Source organism: Carassius gibelio, chromosome B16 (assembly GCF_023724105.1).
Source record: "Carassius gibelio isolate Cgi1373 ecotype wild population from Czech Republic chromosome B16, carGib1.2-hapl.c, whole genome shotgun sequence".
NCBI lineage: Eukaryota > Metazoa > Chordata > Actinopteri > Cypriniformes > Cyprinidae > Carassius > Carassius gibelio.
In genome coordinates, this window is record NC_068411.1 from 9186105 (window position 1) to 9210591 (window position 24487).

Genomic DNA, 24487 nt, shown 5'->3' on the forward strand with positions numbered 1-24487 from the left:
TACTGATGTGCGCATGCACAGTAAATCTGATGGGTAGGATAAAATGTCAGGACCCCGGACTTTTATTTAGTCGGGTTGACGTACCTTTTCAGTTCTGTGTATGTGATGTGATGCTAGTTTTACTTAAATCAAATGGTCAAATGCTCATGAACTGACTGTCAGAGCAGTTCTGGAGATGTTGTTCAAGTCCTTATTTAGTGAGACCGCAGACGCAGAAATTACCGTGAGCGTAACGCGCGCTTCAGTGTGTGTGTGATAAAGGAAGTCGCGCTCCTGCTCCATTCATTAACAGAGACACACAGAACATGCAGGATTTACATTTAAATACTGTTCCGGCTTAATATTTAGAGATATTAATTTGTGAATTGGATGTAAGTGCAATTACCTATTTTGATTCATTCATTCAAAAAAAAAAAAAAAAAAAAAAAAAAAAAAAAATTAATAATAAAATAAATAATAATAATAATTGGCAAGTTCTTTGCCATTCCGCGTTCAACTGTAAATTCCGTTTTTGTGACTGGATTCCGCGATCCCCTCCACGTTTTCTGCATCGCGGAAATTGTAGGGCCCTAGTTGTGGTATGCTAGCTCTATCTTGCAATGGACACATGCCACAACGTTCTCTTTACGTCCTCAAATCAAAACACTGCTGACTCCTTGCAGTACGTGATTTTCGGACGCAGCGCTTGTCTCCTTCCGCCAACAACAACAACAAAAAAAAAAAAAAAAAAAATATTCCTCCTTAAATCATGTTGTGTACTTGAATAATAGAAGCCTCTCAGTTATCGTCTCTTCGGCCAAAGTAAGGGCCCTCCAGCCATCGTTACAATCTCCTTGCCTATTTCAGCATCGGACAGGGCTCTCCCTTCCGGTGCAGCTGGGCAGTGGCTCCCTTCGGTCGCAGTGTGAGCCTTTCATCTGTCATTGAGTTGCGCTGCGCGCTCAGCGGCAGACGGGGTTATCCCTCCCGGTGCAGCAGAGCCACAGGCCCCCTTCGGTCGTTGTGACAGCCCTCCATCCGATGCATCAAATTAAGCCTCGTATACAGTCGCAAGGGGGACTCTCCCTTCCGGTGCAGCAGAGCCGCAGCTCCCTTCGGACGCAGCGAGAGTCCCTCCATCAGTCGCGTTTTCTTGCCTACTTTGTATCGGACGGGGCTCCCCTACCGGTGCAGCAGACCCACGGCTCCCTTCGGTCGCAGGGTGAACCCCCCCCGTCTGAGTTATGTTGCATGCTCAATGGCAGACCGGGATCTCCCTCCCGGGGGAACACAGCCGCTGGCTCCCTTCGGTCGCAGCAGGAGCCCTCCATCCGATGCATCAAACCGTGCCTCGAATCTTCTTGCCTATTCTGCATCTGATGGGGCTCTCCCTTCCGGTGCAGCAGACCCACGGCTCCCTTCGGTCGCAGGTTGAACCCCCCATCTGAGTTATGTTGCATGCTCAAGGGCGGACAGCGTTCTCCCTCCCGGGGGAAAAGAGCTGCTGGCTCCCTTCGGTCGCAGTGAGAGCCCTCCATCAGACGCATCAAGCCATGCCTCGCATCGCAAGGGGGACTCGCCTTTCCGGTGCAGCAGAGCAGCAGCTCCCTTCGGACGCAGCAAAAGTCCCTCCAACAGTCGTATTCCAGTTAGCGTCAATCAGGGTTCTCCCCTCCGGGGCAGCACTCCTGCTGCAGAGTTGCGAACCCCCTACGGAGGCTGGGAGAACCCTCAGAGGCAAAAAAAAAAAAAAAAAAAAAAAAAAAACGTGCCTCCATAAACCCGCAATGGGGGACTCCCCCTTCCGGTGCAGCAGAGCCGCAGCTCCCTTCGGATGCAGCGGGAGTCCCTCCAACAGTCGCGTCTCTTTGCCTTCTCAGCATCGGACTAGGGCTCCTCTTCCGGTGCAGCAGACCCACAGCTCCCTTCGGTCGCAGTGTGAACCCCCCATCTGAGTTATGTTGCATGCTCAACGATGGCTAGGGATCTCCCTCCCGATGGGGTACAGCCGCTGGCTCCCTTCGGTTGCATTAGGAGCCCTTCATCCGACGCGCCAAACCGCGGCTCGAATCTCATTGCCTATTCAGCATCTGACGGGGCTCTCCCTTCTGGTGCAGCAGACCCACGGCTCCCTTCGGTCGCAGTGTGAACCCCCCGTCCAAGTTATGTTGCATACTCTATGGCGGCCAGGGATCTCCCTCCCGATGGGATACAGTCGCTGGCTCCCTTCAGTCGCAGTGAGAGCCCTCCATCAGATGCAACAAACTGCGCCTCGTACTCAGCCGCAAGAGGGACTCTCCCTTCCGGTGCAGCAGAGCCGCAGCTCCCTTCGGAGGCAGCAAGAGTCCCTCATTTCTTGATATCCGGCATCGTGCTCCTCCCATAAGCGGCACGGAGGGCTCGCTGGTAAGACGTTGCGAGCCGCAGCTCTCGTCGAACACTGGGCGGGCTCTCCCGGTCGCTCTGCATTTTCTTCCCAACACGCATATTTTGGGGGGCAACTAAATTTTATCTCTCTGGCTGCTGTCCTATGTCTTTAAGCTTCTTTTGGGGAGTTATTTGGGTTCGGGCTATGCTCCGGGCCCGGACCCCTCCCCCAGGACAGCACGCCAAAATATGCCTACTATTTGCCTTCAGATTAGATGTAAGGGTGAACTCGTGAAATGTGGTTTTATTAACAAAGTTCGGGAGAAGCACGATCAGATAATCATCCAATTTGGCACAGGTGCATCTCGTTTAGCTAATCATCTTAAATAGCACGCAAGCGTATATATATCCAGTCTTCCTACCTCCTGTCCCACGACAGTTTTTCGGCAACCCTCCTCCACCCCAACTCCTCACTTCTAATCTATTTATCCCAAATTAGGGATAGGGGGAGTTATTTGGGTTCGGGCTATGCTCCGGGCCCGGACCCCTCCCCCAGGACAGCACGCCAAAATATGCCTACTATTTGCCTTCAGATTAGATGTAAGGGTGAACTCGTGAAAGGACTGTTGATGCAGAAATCAAGCTACATGCAAACAAGGAGTGTGATTTTTTTCCATTATTATTATGCAAGAATAATAATATTATAATATTCTTCTTTGGGCAAGAAAGAAAAAAGAGCGCAGTCAGAAGTGTGGAAGCTAGGATTTATGGAGCAAGGCCATCGGCTGTAACTTCGCAGTGGTGGAAATTAGTCACAAATAGCATATTAGAACCACTAATCAGACACAGACCAGCGCCACGTGGCCTCAACACCTCCGTAACGGCCAGAGTAGATGAGCGGCCCCGGGCATCAGACTGACCAATCGCCTGACCTCCACAGAACCAGAGTCGACCCCACACTGGGCCCTGCGAGATGCCTTGGTGGAGACTGGAGAAAGGTAGTATTTAGTATTACATAAAAAAAAAAAAAAAAAAAAAAAAAAACCCTAAAGATGTATGGTTTTGGTTTTCCCAGATTAAACTGCAGAAACAACCAAGAGTAAAGGTATATTACCGTAACTCATACAAGACAGAACCATCCTCTAGATAACTTAATTTTTATCAAATATCAAATATGTATACAGTTATTATATGTTTTTCTTTTTTTTTCTATTTTGGTTATATTTTATAGTCAGATAATTGGTCTAGGGTTTGGTCTGTAAGAGTAAAGTTTCTAGGTAACATTGGTGAAACATTACAACACATGCATAATGGCAACACTCTCATACAATGCATTGCATCACTCTCTTGAATACGTTTGAATATTGTCAGGTTAAATATGTTTATCCATTAATTCACATTGCTTCATATGTCTGCTGTGAGTTGTATGTTAATTGCCATTGAGGAGTGTGTAAATGCAGCACTGGAGATCTGCCCTGTCCTCTTTAGATGACGGCAGTGAATTTAAAATTTCAATCAGACGCTTGTTAATTATTGATGGGCTCGTCTCACCCACGAGAGAGAAGCTAGGGTCTTGCTTTCCTCCGCGGCTCTGCTAGAGGACCGGGAGCGAGTTCAGGTCAAGAGGTCAGTTCCTCTGATGAGATGTGTCTACTTCAATGAGCTCCTCTGTGCTTAAAACACCCACAAATCTGACATCATTTTTCAGTTTTAGACCACATATAGAAGGAGATCCCAAAGTTGTATTCCAATTTATGCATTCTCTGTACTTCCAGGCTGTCTTAAAGGCAGTTTAACTGAGAACAGAGTTTTACAGGATCTCCAGTGATGAGAAGAATCTTCAGCTTTGTGAGGCATTAGTGAGAGTGACAGCCCTGATAAACGTGCGGGAGCTACCTTCAGGCCAGTGTGCTGACATCCACTGTGTTCAATATTCCTGGCAATAAAGCAGGATTAGAGATCTTTTATTGTTGAACTCAAGAGTTCAATTGCTTTTTCAATCAGAGTTTATAGACCTGGCAAGATCATTACATTTGTTCAAACAAACCCGACAAAGAAAGTGCTGTCCATGGCACACAAAACAACATTAACTATGCGTTTACTGTGTGGCCACACTGTCCTGAAAAATCCAATGATATCACTTCCTCCAGAATCTGTTGCAAGGTCACACTGTTCAATAAAGTGAAGCAATGTTCAGTTTATTCAAACAATAAGATACATGTTAAAAAGAATATATATATATATATATATATATATATATATATATATATATATATATATATATATATATATATATATATATATATATAATAGCAACCATTGCAGCCATATCAAGCACAAAATGGATTTAAACATGCTTTTGTAATAAACTGACTACCTATTTACCTTATTAAATCATGTTGAGTGATTTATTTAAATACACTCCTCTTATAAATTTCGCATCTGAAATGGAAACACCCACAGAAACGTGCAATACAAAAATTACTGTACACACCTTTTATTTGCTTATTTTTCAGTCCTGATAGTGTTTTTCTTTGTTTTGTTTCTTTTTTTTTTTAACTAAAGAACTGTTAGTAAATATAGCTCAAATTTAATAAATTATCTCAAGTAATAATGCAGTATACGTTTTAAAGATAAACATGTAAGTATAACCGATAATATAATAAGTCTCCCAGGAGTCTCAACATATCTTAGCTACAAACATCCACCATCTTGTTTCTTCCTGTTTTCCCTGTATGCCTTTTGAAAAAGAAGAAAAAGAAAAAAAAAAATACATAGACACGGTTAAGTTAAAGGTGAAAAACGATGGAAATCGAAAGGGTGAAAAAAGAGAGGTAGTCCATCTTGTGCAGGTCCAGGTGTCAAAGCTGATCATACTGTAAGAACACTTGGAGAGTCGCTCTACCTCTGCACTTAGCCCTTCTGCCAGATGGTTATTAAGACAGAATAAGCTGGTGACTTTTCAATTCCAACCATAATTTGTTTCTGTATTGCATTTTCCGACAGCGGGGAGTGATGGAATTTTTCCTCACCGTGGTACTGCAGAGAGGATCTCCTGCAATGTCCTGTAATAGGTTATCACAAGCCATATCTTTTGCAAAATAGAAACTCGGACATATGTACATCTGCGGTAGCACGTCGCAGCCTTAAATATACTTCAGAATTGCATTCACTGCACCGATTGGTATTCTCCGCTGCTCCTTCGTCTCTGCGCCGCATATATCTCTGACTTTTTGAATTACGATGTGAAGTCGGTTTGCCTTGCGTGAGACACTTCTGTACCCTTGTTTCTTTGAATAGAAACAGGAATGTGTGTGTGTGTGTGTGTGCGTGTGTGTGTGTGTGTGTATGTGTGGGAGAAAACCATGTAAAGGTTAGATGATATAAAACCGGGGAATGAACATTCATGTTATATGCACACACACTCACACAAATGTTTCTCAATAACTGTAGATAAATAAGAAGAAAACACAATCAAATCTGCTGCTGCTACTATGACTGAGACAAACCTATTCGTTGGTTGCATCACAAGGTCCCTCATGGTTCCCACATGAAACTCAAACCCAAGTTTGTTTATAGGGCCTTTTTTAGCTATTTTTGGAGAAGGAAAACTTAGATAAAGAATGGGGATCTATTAAGATTCTCCCATAGAAAAATCAACTCTCAACTTATCTAAACACTAAGCTCTAGGCCACAACTCCAGCCCAGATGTTGGTTTGAAAAAAACAAAACAAAACATAGGGAAGTAATAAAAACAAAGTCATTAGTAAAAAACATATATAAATACTTTAGTCAAAGGGATACATGCATTATTCAACATAATTATTGTATTGATAAACATGAATATTGATATTTTGACATGCATTAGATAGATCATTAATGTAAAATGTAAATATAATTGGTCTTAGAACAGACCCTTGTGGGACACCTATTTTGTTTCTTCAAAATCAAGAATTATGAGACTAGAATTCAGGATGTATATTCCTAATTGAACGATATTGTAATGCTGCAGCTGCCCTGATGACACACCAGTCTCTCTCAACGAGAGTATCAAGCAACTCTTCACTCGTACTTGCCAGGTGATTTCTTTAAAACTGTTCACGCTCAAACAAAGTCAGTTCACAGAACTCCATTGTTCAGAACACACAAGGTCTTTATCATGTATAAAGCTTTGAGAATAAGCCATGTCAGATATAGACCCGACTGGCTGTGAGCACTTTGCCGTGTTATGTCTATAAATCGTGCTTATGTGCAATATTTCATCAGGCCCGCGCTGACGTGCCTGTTGGGATTGACGTCTCTCCAGTTCATTTGTCTGCTTCATAATCCTTAACATATTGCTCGGGCCATCCCCCACTTGATTGCGTATTGACAACAAATCAAAGCAGAAAAATATATGGTAGTGTGTTGGAGGGCCAAGGGCTTGACCAGATAGCCACAGATCTTGACTAGCAAGTCTACACATGTTTGCTGGAAGAACTAGCGAGGATGCTATTGATTGCCCCAGGAGACGTCTGATGGACAAAGACTGATTCTTCTGTAAACAGGTCGTCACTTAATGGCATCAGAATTGCAAACAGAGGGCCCACACACAAATTTAACTCCCCCGACTACCCGGCATGAGGTTAAGTAATAGACAACAAATGCAATAATCAGCTCAGACCTCGTCTTAGATGCCTTTGCTCCAAAGCTAATGTGTGTGGATCAGAGAAAGTTTGTTTTTTCCCCTTCAGGGCTATTCAATAAATGAACGCAGGAGAGGGGTCCCGTCTCACCTCAACTGAGTGTCTTTGAAATGGGTTTTGTATTGATTTTTGTAACTACCCTGTTAGATGACGTTATGCCGTAACGTGTGATTTCTAGATGGGGCCAGCCCCGAGCAGGTTATTGAGGTGATAACTGTCATTTGGTGGGACAGAAAAGCAATCATAGCTTTTTCATTACTTACATTTTGTCCCCCTCGCTAGCTATACCAGTGGGATCACTTGACATATTATGGCTTCTGTGATTTAACTGCACTCTTAAATTAAGTGCTGGAATATCAAGCTGTAGCTTTGGAAAAATAAACTCTGTGTCAAGGGATCAGATGCCCTTTAGGTCAAAGCCATGAACTTGTAATGGCGCACTCATCAATTTCAAACTTGTACACTTGTGTTCTTTGAGGGGGTACAGAGGAGTTTGATTATGGTTATAAGGGTCATGGCTGCTGCTCGGCTCAGCCCATAACATCAGCACAACACTGTCATTGTGCCTGACCAAAGGTCGTGCTTTGTTTTGTTTTTTTTGTTAGTTTTTTTTTTTTTTTTTGGAACCTTCATGGGAAGGTTGTCAGTGAGCGCTAACCATATTAGTTTAACTTAAATGCTAAGCATGTCACAATGATTTAGCATTAACACACCACATGAACAGTACAGCGTCAATGTCAGGGCAACTTTGCCGAGGGGGAAAAAGGAAGTCGCTGTTTCCATTTCAGCTTAACAAAATCATATTTTAAATATTCTGCTCTAAATATAAACATTTATTTTAACTAACAATACTTTGATTCTGTGATAGAACAGTTTTTGTTCTTGTAATTGGGTTCCTGGGTGTAGTAAATGTCTAGTGTGCAGATTAATGACGTGATTTGATTTTTTATTTATTTATTTTATTTTTTTAAGGATTAATACTTTTTTTTTTCATCAGAGATGCATTAAATTAATCAGAAGTGACAGTAAAGACATTTATAACGTTCCAAAAGTATTCTGTTTCAAATAAATGCTGTTGTCATGAACTTGCAATTCATGCTGAAACTTTCCAGAGAACCATGGTTTCCACAAACACATTTAGCAACTGTTGTCAACATTGATATTAATCAGAAATTATTTTTGAGCAGTAAATCATCATTTTAGAATGATTTCTGAAGATCATGTGACAATGAAGACTGGAGTTGATCACATAAATAAATTACAGTTTAATAGAGATTCACATAGAAAACAGCTATTTTAAATTGTAATAATATTTCACACTATTACTGTTTACGACACTTATTCATGTTGTTTAAAAACTTCAAATTGCATGTAAAAACTTGTGGAAAAAGTCACATTTAAAAACCTTTAAAATCCCTTTCTATTTTACATCAGAGATTTTCATAGAGTGGCATGTTTCTTGCACTTCCTACCCCGACCTGGAGGGTCACCTTCCCGATTCAAACGCACGCCTGTCAGTGCCGAGAGGACAACAGAGACGATCAGGCCGTTATCGCTACCTTGAACAATATTGTTCTAGTGTTTCATCCTGTAGAAAAAAGAGAGATGGCGCCGTTAACCGGTAATGTCATTAACGAGTAGGCATAAGGTTAGTCCCCTCACATCAGCTGTTCAATGTGACCCCCATTATTCTCAATCAAGTCATCCATTGCGACACCCCGCCGAGGGGCCTTCGCCCCCAGATCCCGCTGAATGCCTTCCAGGAAGCATTCTCATCCTCCGCAGCGGAAAGGGATGCTCAGTGCTCCCTCCAAAGGTGTTATGGACTGTTATCAGCAAGACCATTGAATGGATGGCTGCCCTAATTGAGAATAATGAGGGTCACATTGAACATATGGTCGCTGTTGTGTCCCCTGCCCCGTCTCTCCTCAAAAAAGAGCTTCAGTCAAAACTTGGCCAGACGGAAAAAAACGCAAAAAGTCTGAGCGACATCACAAAGGACTTTTGCCGACAACTTTGCGGTGGGTTTTAATGAGCCGATACCCACTGTTCTGGCGAAGGGCATTGCCGCGGTTGACCTCGGGCTCCTCAGAGAGTTGCGGAAACTGTGGGCTAAGCACCGCTGATAGCAGCTGCGCTCGGATCACACGCAATGACCAGTCGCTTTTCATTAAAAGACTTTGTTCCGTGTCATTGAGAGTGGAAGACGAGTTTCCAGCCAAAGCACCCGGCGTCAGATGTGCCCGCTGACCAGCATACGTACACCACAGCCATCAGATTCGATCTGACCCGGTGTCAGAAGACATTTGCAGTGCACTTCAGCGATGCAGGGCTAAATCACCAGGTTACATGCATTATATATGTTGCCCGAGCAGAGTTTACGGTTCTCATAGACAGCTATGTGATCTGCTTGCATTTCAGAATAAATCTCGAGAGCTTGTCTGAATGTGTCACGTCTCTTGTCATTTAATACGTGTGGCGAAAAGCTTTCTCATGCTCATGTAATCTTCCACCGAGCTCTTTATTGTTGCTTCATTGCTGTTTTTGTTTTATAAGAGTGCGACGCTCGTAGGCAAATGTGCAGGATTCTTTCATGATAATGATGGCAGAATGATGGCCGTTATTCTCCAAGGAAGATCCAGTTTCTCCAGCTAACTTGATTAACATTAAATTCGATTTGGCTCAGTTAATTAAGATTTCAATTAGCACACCTCTGCAGCTCTAAAATATTATTTTATTAGCTTAATCTATTCACTTGGTTGTCAAATCACATGGAAAGTTCATCTGAATGAATTCCTGTCCCACAGCATTTTCATGGAGTTTTAAGGTTGAGCTGTAAAAGTATCAGTTGATATGTCTGCGTCTCGGTTGCATGTGTAACATCTTTATGAGGCTGGATTTATGACCTGTTGGCTACTGAACTATTACAGACTTTAAGATGTCAACTGACAGTCAGATTTCAGATCTGAACAGGTGAGTATTTTAAAACCATCAACAGAATCTGCATATTAGTTCTTAGCAATGATGTTTCATATCTGAAAGTCATGATCTACACATGTGGAAATGCTGCGCTTGTCATGGATGATATATATATATATATATATATATATATATATATATATATATATATATATATTACAAATGAATAAGAAGTTGACTAAAATATAAGGATGTCCTCCTTGTATCCAACATTGAATTTTGATTTATTATCCTATAACTACAAACTGTTTTAATATTAATGCATACAATTTAAAATTCTACTTAGTGTAGATGGCCTGTACTCTCACTCTCTCACTCTCTCTCTCTCTCTCTCTCTCTCTCTCTCTCTCTGTGCGTACGTACGAGTGTAGTGGGACGTCTGAGCGTGCTGGTTAGAGCGAGCGTGTAAATTAAGCATTTTGAAAGTGTTTTCCTATTTTTTTTTTTTTTTTTCCTCCTCTTTGTTCTTAATAATAATTGTTTTAAGATTATTGAGTATTTGAAGCCGCTCGCGGCTTTTGACGCGTGTCGGTATGGCCTCTGAAGTTAGTCAGGGAGTCTCACACCTGTCGTTGCGTAATGGCTGCAGGTGTGTACCTGAACTTAGCGTGAGCGTGGAGGATGTTCTCGTGGTGGTGGGAGAAATTATAGGCTTCGACAATGTTCTCTCAGCATCGCGGATGAACAAAGCAGTCATCGTGTTTTTAAAAACAGAGCAGTTAGTTCACCAGGTGACTGAGAATGGATTATGGATTAAGGAAATGTTTGTGCCCGTTACTCCTTTAACGGCTCCGGCAACTAAAGTCACTATTTCCAATGTACCGCCTTTTGTCTCGAATGAGGCGATTGTTAAAGAATTAACCCGATACGGTAAAATCGCAAGTCCGGTCAGAAACATTCCATTAGGATGTAAAAACACTGATCTCAAACACGTTTTGTCATTTAGGAGACAAGTGTTAATGTTTCTGACTTCATCGCAGCGCACATTAGAGATCTCGTTCCGTGTAAGTCATGGAGATGGATCATATATGCTGTATGCAAGTACTGACAATCTAAAGTGCTTTGCTTGTGGAAATATAGGCCACAAACGCTTCTCCTGTCCCAATAAAACAGCGGATGTTGAGCAGCAGCTGCCTGTTAATGCGACTGAAAACGGATCAGCTCATCGCAATGATACCAGTGATACTGAGGATAATACGACAGTAGCACAGGATAAACAACTACCTAAGAAACCGAACAAAAGGCCGTTAGGGGAGGTCTACGGGCACAATGAGGTGAGTGAAAGCGATGCTGGTGTGGATGTGGAGAGTAGTGAGCAGGCTGGATGCAGTTCTGCGATTGTTATAACTGAAAATGATGATGTTGAGAAAGCAAAAGAAAATGAGTGTGTATCTCAGACTGGTATACAAGTAGCTGAGCAATGCTCGGTGGATGATATGGATGGGTATATCTCAGTACACAGATGATAGTGTGAAAGATGATGGGCATTGGTCTGAAGGGTCAGAAATGTCAAAAGTAGACACAGAAGGATTGTATACTGTGGCACAAATTAATACTTTCCTGGATGAGACAAAAGGTAGAAGCACGGAAGTGAGTGAATTTTTCCCAGATCTGGATAAGTTTATCTCTTCTGTAATGTGGGCAAGGAAAAGTTGCAATAATGATGAGCTATCACAACAGAAACGTTTTAGGTTAAAAAAACATATAACTGATATTCGTAAAAAGTCTAAGACAGGGAAAGGGAAACCAAAAAGAGGAAAATATAACTAATTACTATGGCTAATACACATATCTTTCTGACTGTTCTTTTTCTAATCTTTTTCCCTCTTATGGAAACCTTACGCGTGGGATCCCTAAATGTTAATGGGATGAGGGATAAGAGTAAAGCTGATACAGTGATAGAATTCATCAAGTTAAAGAAATTAGATGTAATTTTCTTACAAGAAACTCATAGTGATGTAAACAATGAGGTTGACTGGCGATTGTGGTGGAGGAATGAATGTGTGCTCACACATGGGACTAACCTGAGTGCAGGAACTGCTATTCTCTTTTCTCCCTCTATAAAAGCCAAAGTTTTGGGAAAAAAGGAAATTGAACCAGGAAGATGTTTAGCAGTTAAGGTTGATTTAAATGGTCTTGTCTTCACGTTTGTGAGTGTATATGCACCTAATATAGAAGCTGAGAGAATTATTTTTTTTAACAAATTGAAAGTGTTTTTAGGACAACAGCAAGGTAATGGTTTTACTATCTTAGCTGGAGACTGGAACTGCACACTTAATGCCTTGCTTGATAGAAATGGAGAAGAACCCCATTTTCAGTCACCAACAGTACTTGAAAATGTTATTAAAACCTCCAATCTTACTGATATATGGAGAGAAAATAATCCCTCTGTTAAACAATATACATGGGTAAAGGTTAGTGATGGGAAGATTTCAGCAGCACGACTGGATAGACTGTACTTATCTAATAGTATGAAAAGTAGAATTATTAATACAGCTATTGTCCCTGCATCCTTCACTGATCACAAATTAATCACTATTGACTGTACTTTGAATTCTAAGAAAAACAGAAGTGTTTACTGGCATTTTAATGTCAAATTGTTACAAGACCGGAGTTTTTGTGAATCTTTTAAACATTTTTGGGAGACCTGGAAAAAAGAGAAAATAAGATTTGATAGTGTTATTCTTTGGTGGGAAGTTGGAAAAGTTCATATAAGGGAATTTTGTCAGCAGTATACATCTCACTCTAATTTTAGTTTGAAACGGTCTCTGGAATGGCTTGAAAGAGAAATCCTTGCCATTGAAAAAAATATGATAGGAGATCTTTCTTCCAATGTAAATGAGTGGTCTGAGAAGAAATTAAAATTGAGCTCTATATTAAATGAAAAGGTTAAAGGAGCTCTTGTGAGAAACCGATTCCTATCAATAAAGGATATGGATAGTCCCACCTCTTTTTTTTTCAATCTGGAACGTAAGATTGTGCAAGTTAACCAAATGTATAACCTGAAGAATGACAATGGACAATGTACATCTGAACCTGTGGAAATGCGTAGACTAGCAGTGAATTTCTATTCACATTTATACTCACCTGAGGACATAGACATTCCGATACAAAATGGATTCCTACAAGATCTTCCTTGTTTAAATGAAGAAGATAAGCAAGCACTGGAATCTGGATTAACCTTTGCGGAATTAAGTGATGCCGTAACGGGTCTTTCGTTGGGTCGTACCCCAGGCATAGATGGACTTCCTGGTGAATTTTATAAGCATTTCTGGACAACACTTGGATCTGATTTATTTGAGGTGCTAAAGGAATGTAATCGTACTGGTTTTCTACCAAAGAGCTGCCAACGGGCTGTATTAACATTGCTTCCAAAAAAAGGTGATCTTACCCTGTTAAAGAACTGGAGACCTTTGGCAATCCTCTGCACTGAATACAAACTTTTATCAAAGTGCCTTGCCAACAGATTGAACAAAATATTGTTCAAAATTATACACAAAGATCAATCTTACTGTATAAAAGACAGATTTATTGCTGATAATTTGCATCTAGTACGTGATGTTATTGATTATGCAATGTGTAATAATATAGATGTTGGAATACTGTCACTAGATCAGGAGAAAGCGTTTGATCGTGTTGATCATCAATATCTTTTTAAAGTATTAGAAGCTTTTGGGTTTGGAGAGGAATTTAGGAAAATGATAAAGTTGTTGTACAATAATGCTACATGTATGGTAAAGATAGCAGGAGGCCTAAGTGTCCCTGTTAAGGTACAGAGGGGTATCAGACAAGGATGCCCACTTTCTGGTCAGCTTTACAGCTTAGCTATTGAACCTCTTCTATGTAAACTAAGAGAGAGTTTAATGGGTTTGAAGGTACAAGGTGCTATTTTTAATGATTTTGTAAAAGTTTCAGCTTATGCTGATACCATTACTGTTGTTTTAAGGAATGTTAACAGGTTTTAAAAGAGATTTTATTAAGTTATGGTAAAGCTTCATCTGCAAAAGTAAACTGGGCAAAAAGTGATGCAATGTGGTGTGGTCTAGACCATAACACTCCAGCTCTCCCAGGTAATTTAAAATGGGGAAAATCTGGGTTAAAATATTTGGGGGTGTTTTTAGGAAGGGAGGATTATAAGAGACAGAATTGGGAGGGCCTGGTGGAGAAGGTGTGTGCTCGGTTGTCTTGCTGGCATTGGCTGCTACCCCAGTTATCCTATAGAGGAAGAGCCCTGGTCTGCAACAACCTTGTAGCCTCAACGCTATGGCACAAAATGAACATTCTGGAACCTCCTGAAGATTTGGTTGTAAAAATCCAAAAATGCTTAACAGACTTTTTTTGGTCCGGTAACAACTGGATAAGAGCATCAACTTTGTTTCTGCCCAGACAAGAAGGTGGACAAGGACTAGTGGATGTAAAAAGCAGAATTAAGACTTTCAGACTACAGACAGTAAAAAGATTTCTCTACGGATTGGATGTAAGCTGGTCTGGAGTAGCTTCTGCCCTCCTTAGAAGAGCAGGAGGGATGGGGCTGGATAAACACTTGTTTCTTCTGGACATTCAACATGTTGATTTGACTGGATTAACTTCCTTTTATCACTCAGTGTTCAAAGCCTGGAGGACTTTTAATATCACAAGAGACATCACGGATGAGGGGGGTCACTGGTCAAGGGAGGAACCCCTAATGCACAATTCTATGGTGGACTCAGCGATCCTAAAATCACCATCGATGAGGAATCTTTTAAAGGCCGCAGGAGTTGTAAAGATTGGACATTTAATAACTTCAGATGGATGGATGACTCCTGAAATGCTAGCTTCCAAGATTGGAATAAGATCAATTCGTCGGACACAAAAACTGAACTAAGAATAATTCCGGATGTGGGTATATTTGAAGAAAAGGAGGGGTCTTTGTTGACCTTCAAGACACCTAAACTGAACGGTTTCAGTAAAACTGAGAAGAAAGCACTGTACGCCACATGTGTAAAAGTTTCACACTCTCAGTCTTTAGGAGGAGTTAAAGAGTCGAAATGGCAAGAACTATTCGGATCAGGCTCTTCCCCGAAGGGTTGCTGGAGGGCCTTGTATAAGCCTCCCATTGAAAAAAGGTCCGGAGACCTTCAGTGGAGAGTTGTGCATGGGTTAATAGCTACAAACAGATACAGAGCACACCTCGATCCCCAGGTTCAGGAGGGATGTCCTTTTTGTGGGATGACTGAAACTGTTTTTCATTTATTTCTTCAATGTGGGAGGCTTGTGCCATTATTTTCTCAATTAGAAGAATGGTGTACTGTTTTGGGAGAAGTGTTTTCACCCATGTTATTTATATATGGACCGAAGTATAACAGAAACAGAAAGCAGATCCATGTTTTGCTTAATTTTTTGTTTGGGCAAGCAAAAATGGGAATATGGATTTCACGTAAAAGCAAAATAAATAATGATGTGTCAACTGATGCAATGTTAATTTTAAAAGGGTTAATTAAAACTAGATTAAAGGTGGAATATGCATACTATTCCTTGGTTAAAGACCTGGAGACTTTCAATCACATTTGGGGAGTTAACCAGTGCATATGTGAATCTGATTTTGATGGTGCTTTGCAAATGTATATTTAATTGTGCTATTGCCTTCCTTTGTTTTCTGCGCTATTTATTATCATATGTTTGTGTTTTAAATAACTTTTTAATCTATGTAAGGTTTAACTAAACCTTGAATATTTTGTAATAAAAGGGGGGTTAAAGTCAAAGTTAAAGTCTCTCTCTCTCTCTCTCTCTCTCTCTCTCTCTCTCTCTCTCTATATATATATATATAGATTTCTTTTTTTCTTTCTTTTTTCAGTTGTAAATAAATTGGAGTTTTTAGTCTTACTGCTTAAAAAGAAATCACATTTAATTAAATGTATTAACTGTTATTTCTATGCAGCTCCTTGTGAAATCTACTAGTAATTTATCAGGGAATTAAAAAAATAATAAATAATAATCCTACACCAAGCATTTTTCACAGGATATATTTCAAAATAGTCAAAAACCTTAGTTTGGTTATTTCAGCATTATTTCATGCAGAATAGCAAATGCTGCAGAGTGATGGAATTACAGTGCATTACAATAATTTGGATAAGTCAGGTCATTAACATTTGTAAAGTTGGGAGACAAGTATTATGCTCATAAAAGCCACAGTGAAATTACCCAGAAACCCCAGCATCCAAACCGCGCTCAGGCTGAAGCTTCTGTCTGTAGACACAAGTTGCTGACAATGAAATCTGAATATTGCTGTGCTGCGGAGGCCCCTGGGAAATAATGTCACTAATTGAATTCTCCATTACTAAACAGAGTTTGCCATAATGGGATTTCTCTGTAGCTCGGCCTGACAGGTGCTAATGTCCCCCTCATCATCCAGAGGAGAGTCCTGTTGACTCGCAGTTTCTCCCTTGCTGTCACCCAAACCTGCATGATAATGGACATTTTCTCAATGAATAAGGTATTGTCTCTCTCTGTTTCTCTCTGCAGTTATTTCCAATAAAGAAGTTTAAAGTTTATTCTAAACAAGTTATTATTATTATTATTTTTTTCTAAATAAGCTGATATTACAAAGTCAGGATTTTAAATTATAATTGTTTATTTAATTAATTTTATGCAACTATTTTTATTATTATTTTTATTTTTTCATGTAAGATGATCAAATGTCATTTTAAAGTAAAAATTTAAAGCTTTATTCATGCTGTTATTATGTTGTTATTTAGCTTGGTTTATTAAAACAGAGGTAATGCTTCACAATACAGACCCACTACTTAATGTTAGTTAATGCATTAGCTTACACTAACTAACAATTAACAAACTATTTGTTACAAATATATATATATATATATATATATATATATATATATATATATATATAAAAAAATTAGTAAATAAAAAATACAGGTTATCATGTTAGCATATGCCCATTAAAAGGCGGATTAATAGGATAATGAAATACAGGCTTTATTTTAGATACATGAAAGGAGGGATGAATCCTGTACACTGGAGGAAGTTTGAGGCGGACTGCCACCGGACTAATGATTTTGGTGACAGTGAACGGGCCAATAAATTTGGGAGACAATTTATTAGAGACGGAACAGAGAGGAATGTTCTTAGTAGAAAGCCACACTTGACCCATGACGTATACGGGAGGCCTAGACTGGTGGCGATCGGCTTTAGCCTTGGTCCGCGCCCCACTTGGAGTAGAGTCTCGCGGGCTTTAGTCCAAGTGCAGTGACAACTCTGGACGAAGGCGTGAACGGAGGGGACAGCGACTTCGGATTCCAGACTGGGAAAAATAGGTGGCTGGTAACCTACACTACACTCAAACGGAGATAGGCCTGTAGCTGATATTGGTAAAGTATTGTGGGCATACTCCACCATTGACAGTTGTTGGCTCCAGGAGGAAGGATTCTTGGAAACTATACATCGCAACACCCTTTCCAAATCTTGGTTGGCTCTCTCGGTTTGACCATTGCTCTGGGGATGAAACCCTGAGGACAGACTTACAGTCGCTCCCAGTAATCTACAGAACTCATGCCAAAATTTGGACATAAATTGGGGTCCCCTGTCAGAAACCATGTCTATCGGGAGTCCATGTAAACGATAGACGTGATCGATGATGGTCAACGCGGTCTCTTTGGCTGAGGGTAATTTGGGCAATGGAATAATGTCGGCCGCCTTCGAAAACCGGTCCACCACAGTCAAAACTACTCTGTTGCCCTGGGAGGACGGGAGGGCGGTAATAAAATCTAGTGCGATGTGGGACCAGGGTCTCGAAGGGACCGGCAGCGGTTGAAGTAACCCATAAGGGGGTCGATTGGAAGTCTTACCAGTGGCACAAACCGAGCAATCCAAAACAAAACTGTGAATGTCGCGAGCCATAAGTGGCCACCAGAATCGTTGCTTGACTAAGAATTTAGTACAGCTAACTCCTGGATGACAAGCCACATTAGAGCAATGCCCCCGCTGGATGACATTGGATCGTAATCCCTCCGGCACAAATAATCGATTCGGTGGGCACCCGGGCGGAGGCGTTACCCCTTCTGAGGCCGTCTTGACCTTCGATTCGATCTCCCATGTGAGTGTGGAGACCACTAATGTCTCAGGTAAAATGCACTCGGGAGTGGACGGGTGTTCGGAATGGTCAAAAATAGGTGACAAAGAATCGGGTTTAATATTTTTGGAACCTGGGCGGTGCGAGAGAGTGAAGTCAAAACGTCCGAAAAAAAAGTGCCCACCGGGCCTGCCTGGAGTTCAATCTTTTGGCAGCACTAATATATTATAAATTATTGTGGTTGGTACATACTATAAAAGGAACCCCCGAACCTTCTAACCAGTGGCGCAATTCCTCCAATGCCATCTTGAGTGCCAACAATTCTCGGTTACCAATATCATAATTGCGTTCGGCAGGAGATAATCGATAAGAGAAAAACGTGCATGGGTGCACCTTGTCGTCTGAGGGAGAACGTTGAGATAACACTGCCCCTACCCCCACCTCCGACGCGTCAACCTCCACCACAAACTGACGTGATGGATCAGGGGTGATCAGGATAGGGGCTGAAACGAAGCAACTCTTCAGTTTGGCAAACACAGCCTCGGCTGTGTCTGACCACCTGAACGTAGTTTTGGGGGAGGTCAAGGCGGTCAGAGGTGCGGCTAGTTGGCTGAAGTTGCGAATAAAACTCCGGTAGAAGTTGGCGAACCCCAGACACCTCTGTGGGGCCTTACAGGAATCTGGACTTGGCCATTCTACCACAGCCTTAACCTTCTCGGGATTCATGTGTGTTCCCTCAGTCGACACGGTATACCCATTCTCTAGCAATCTTTGAAGCACTTGAACGTGCTGCACGTGTTCCTGGAGAGAAGAGGAAAATATCAATATGTCGTCCAGGTAGACATATATGAATTGATCAATCATATCTCACAGCACATTGTTGACGAATGCATGGAAGACCACTGGGGAGTTGGAGAGCCTAAAAGGGCATGCCCAAGTATTCAAAGTGCCCCCTGGGGGTATTAAAAGCGGTCTTCCATTCATCCCCCTCCCTGATGCAGACCAAATGATAAGCATTACGTAAGTCCAATTTCATGAAAAGCAGCAAGAGACTTACTGAACACTTCCTTCAGGTGGAGGTACTCCGTGGGCACGTTAGACAAATCCACTGCCTCCTTCTGAAACACAGACATAGAAACAGACGGTCAAGCAGACCTTGGCCTTTTACCGGACAGATGTAGGCGTTATGACCAGTCCCCCTGCAGTAGAGGCACAGGCCCAGGGACCTCCACCTCTCCTTCTCCTCCCGGAAAAGCCGAGCTCATCCTACTTGCATGGGCTTGTGATCGTAGGAGGGGCTGGCCACGTCCCCGACGCTGACTCACACGTCCGTCTGGGCCTTGGGTGTGGAACTGGGTAGGTTCCGTCGATCTCTCATGTCAGACATGCATCTACCCTCAGCGCCAACTCGAGGAGCCCATTTAGTGAAGTAGGAAGGTCCAGGGCGTAGATCTCCTTCTGGATGCGGTCAGCCAGCCCATGCAGGAACATGTCCCACTGCACCTCCTCATTCCATCGACACTCCACCGCCAGAGTACGGAACACGATTGGAAAAGTCTGAGACGGATCTTTCACCCTGATGCAATTCAGCTAGCATCCTAGCCGCCTCTCTCCCGGCGACAGCCCGATCAAAGACCCGCCTCTGTCTGGAACGAGGTGCAACATGGATCTTGATTTTCCCACACCGCCGTCTCCCATAATGCCTCCCTCCCAGTGAGCAGGGTCAGTACAAATGCCACCTTGGCTTGTTCATTTTTAGGAAGTTCTAGGTTAAAGACAGAAATGCATATCGCATCGAGTTAAGAAAGCTCTACAAAAGTTTGGCTCACCAAAGTAGGTCTCCGGAATGGGGAGGCTGGGAGGGGGTCTCCGGTGGTGTGGGAGGAATGGGCGGTGTAGCGGCGCAGTGGGAAAGCCTGAACAGCGTGACCAGTGTCATTAAGATTTCTCTCCTGGGAGTCCATCCTCCGAGCACTGGCACTGAGAAACTCCTCCAAGGCTGATGACGGGTTACTCACTGCTTCCATGGGTGGTCAGATCGTTCTGTCACAGCTGTGAGTAAGGACAGGAAGCAGTTGCGAGTAATGGTATTTCTAGTACTGAGTAATGGTAAGTAGATGATGGTGGGTGACGCAGGGAACTCAATGGCAGCACAGACAGGTGAGGAGGTGTTTGAGTGCGCTGGTGGAGGTGGTGGTGGTGAGTAATCTGTGGCGATGACTGGTTAATCCAAGAGCGACCGAACTGAAACAAGACACAACGAAGTAGAGCTGGTGGAAGACATACATGTAGCACAGAGGACCTCAAACAACTATCTGACAAACAAGAGACGAAAGACAGGACATTAAGTAGGCTGGTGGAATGAGCTGCAGCTGCTGCTGATCAGATGATCAGCGGTAACACCCACATGAAACAATCAACATGATGTAATAAATACTTTTTTGTCACTTATACTGACTGTGGTACAAGGAAGACTTCAGGCGGATGACGTAAGACGTATGCGTTGTGCGTGTGTCTCTGAAAAATACAGGAGCAAAGGAAACAAAGTAGCCCCATATATTTCCCTGGTAGTTGTATGTTTTCCAAGATTAATATCTAAATATCCTTGAATCAGGATTTCCTGCAAATGTAAAGTTTTACAAAGTTAAGTAAGTCCATGCTTAAAACTAATATCTGTCGGGGTAGAATATCACGTTTTGTAGTGTTCAGAAGGTACATTCCAAGTCTTATTTATTTATTTTTGTAAAATCAATTTAAAATGTTATTTGGAGTTTTTTTTTGTTTTTTTTTTTTTCTTTTTTTTACTTTGAAGCATTTCATATAGTGTTCTTTTGGAACAGAGCATAATGGCATATTGTTTTCCCTTCAGTCCTTACGTTTTCTTGGTCTGAAAGGTCTTACATTTACTTTTATCAAATCTGCATGTATTAGTAAATGTTATTTTAACAAATCAACAAAAAAATCAACAAAAAAGAAAAAAAAAACCTGTATTACTTATTTAAACAAATGCAGCCTCAATGCAAAGTGTAAGTCAGTTAAATGTTTTAAACTTCAGTAAAGAACTATGAAGTTGTTCAGAAGTGTCTCCTTGCCCACACTTCCCAATTCTCAAAAATGAGAGAATGTCATTGAACTAAAGCTGTGGTTCGAGTGAGGGTCCGTAAACTCTGTGTGAACCGCTTTCCTCCTCCTGGAAAACCAACACCATTTCAAGGCAAGGTGAAAATAAACAAATGTTCACTGACTCCTGCACTGAATAATGTCAGTTTTCAACTCAGGACTGACACGGAGCAGGTTAAATACCTGTGTTGTTGTTTTTGGAGAGTGTCTAGTAAAAAAGTTCAGTGAATGATAAATCTGTACGCCTTCCCGAACCCCATGCAGCGTGGCCAAACTAGCTAAATAAGCGCGCTCCACCAGCCTTCCCTGATTTCCATCGCTGTCTATTCCTACACACTGCAGCTGTCTCGTTCTGGCTAATAAATACATATGTTGGTGTCTGTGACTTCCTGCTTATTAAAGCTATAATGACACACTCAGTGCAGAATGGAAAGATTTCCTCAGCGAACTTCACGTCAGCTCAGCCATTTCGCTGTATGCATGTCTATCGAGACTTTGAGCAGCAATACGTCTGAGGCACAATTTCATGGAAAAAGCACAGAATAGATACTAATATATACATGTGGTGTTGAATTGCATTTGGCGGCTTGCATTTCAAGTATTTGCCAAGGAAAATGGAGCAGAAGAACTTGTGAAAACAGAAGGATGTCCAGTGTGTTGCTCACGTTAGCTTTATTACTGTTATACAAACACGAGGACTAGCTCAAGACAACATGCTTCATGATCCAAAACTAGTCCCAGCTTAACGTGTTGTGTTTCATTTATGAGTTATGTCTTGAATATACCAGCGTTGGTCAAAGAAATGCAGAGCGACTGAATATGTTAATGTGTGAATGTGTTTAGAGCAGTTTCTTCAACTACAGACACTTTTATGTCCAGCGGGTTGTTTTCTATTGAAACTAACTGATTTTTATGATTTATTATTATTATTGTTGTTGTTGTTGTTATTACTTTTACCTTACCATTCATTTAGAATATATGTATAGCCTTTTATATAGAGATGTTAATGTTTTACGATAAAAGTAGTATTTCAATTGCTAAATTTCTGTTTTAATATAGACTTTTAGTTTAAAATTTTAGTTTAAACAAAAAATACAGTATTAATATCATTTTAAAATCTATGATGATTAAATGAAAAATGCCCAAACTGATATAAACTATAAGCATAAACATAGTAAACATAAACAATTTAAGTTTCAACTAGTAGTAAAGTAGTAAAAACAAAACTATATAACTATATTTTATAAAACAATAAAAATATATTTACTAAGGAAATATTGGTTGCAAAAGCTTGAAAATAGATTTGATGTGTATATTTATGACACACAAAAACACACACACTATGTCTGTGTGTGTGTGTCATTTGCTGTCAAACTGTAACTTGTGCAAAAAAAAAAAAAAGTACATATAATTTTGTGTATATTGATAATAAAATTATATTATTCCAAAAGTCATTTTTTTCCATCGTTTCCACAAGCAAAAAAAAAAAAAAAAAAATCTGTATCTTTGTAAAAATGATTTGGAATACTTTGACCAATATTTGAACCCACTTTATACTAAGTGTCTTTAACTCCTTGCATTTAAATGAATACTTTCATTAAAAAAAAAACACTTCTTGCGTACATACTGTACATGTTTTTACATTATACCCATATTTGAAAATACCGTAGTGAAACTACATCTGTAATTCATTTCTGGAGTTTAATCTATAATTACCCTGTTGACCCTACCTCAACCCCTTTTATGAAATGAATTGTTGATGCATGTGTCAGTCCAGCAGTGATTGTGTGAGGCGTGTTTGAGGTTTCCAGGTCTGAACCCAGCCGTTCCTGCAGTCTGGGCTTTGCTTGTGTTGGGCTTTCAGAGTGCGTTTTCTGAACCCTGAACGTTATCGAGAGTAATGCGGTAAATTCCTGCCACTGATAAGTAAAGCAGCTTAGGATTATCTTCAGACTGGAGAGTGAAGTTAAGAGCAGCTCTCTCGCTCCGTCACTGTATTATTTCTTCACCATTAGTGTCAGCCGCGGTGATTATCCAAGCAACGGCAGATGGATGAGGTGTCTTTATTCACTCGCTCTAGATCTCGTGAAGAGAGGCCAGAAATAATGAGAGAGTCCAGCAGACGCGTCTCTGTTTTTCTGTCATATTACAGCGCGCTTGTTTGTTTATCTGAGCTGGATCTATATTTCAGCTTTTAATTGAGTTAATGTGATACAGACTAAAAGCTCCCGCTCTAATAACATGCCAATTACAACAAAGACCTACTTAGAATAAATATGAATATAATGCTGTAATTTATGGCTTGAAACACAAACCGGACCAGGTTCCCTTGACACCATTGATTATTAATTGGAGCCTCAGCCTCAAGGGCCAATTAAACGAGGCCAGTTAGGAGCGTCCGGGGGAAGTTAATGGGCATTTGTCAAAGGAATGGCAAACCACTTACCTCCATGGTCTTATATCAACAGGAAGTCCAATAGATATTTTCTGACATAACGAATGCCACATATTTGATCGCTGCTGTGCCGTTATCGAAAACAAGTTATGATTTTTTAAATGGATAGGTCAGCCGTATGGCTGCATTTGCGTTTATGGACTCAATTTCTTTAAGTGACCTTCTTGATGATGTACAGGCCCTGCGTTTGTGTTTCTCTGGCATTTGCATAGAAGTGCACTTGACATCTCTACTGTAATGAATCCTCACTCTTTCAATTCATTAATGGACCTGAGTCCTGCTCCCGTAACATATGTTCTGTAAATATGCATTGATTTATTTCAACCTCTCATAATGAAGCTTAGAGAAACACGCAGCACTTGATGAATGAGTTGCGTACGGTAAACTATAACTCAGAGAACATGTATAAACTTCAGCTGGCCTTTACCGTAAAAGCGGCCATTCCTCAGACGCCTCACTCAGTGTGACACGTTAGCAAACTGAGCTCATTCAAACATGTTTGAAAACCATCAGTATTTGTGCCAGAGAGTAGACACTACAGCAGTACATTTCAGAGCAGGTTATGGTCTTCTCTTAAACGGTTTTACAGGTTACAAAAATAAACAATGCTAAGTAGTTTGTGGAGCTGGAGATGCAACCCAAACAAATGTCATTACTGGGAAATATAGAGTGTATTGTTATTGCAACTGAACCACACTGCAAGACATTTAAAGCAAATAACATAAATAAAGAAATACAAATAAAAGTTATCATTCAGAAATGAATGCACTTTATTAAAAAGTAGTTTGTGTAACTTAAGTTGCCACCAAAAATAAAGTATATTTTGATTGCAGT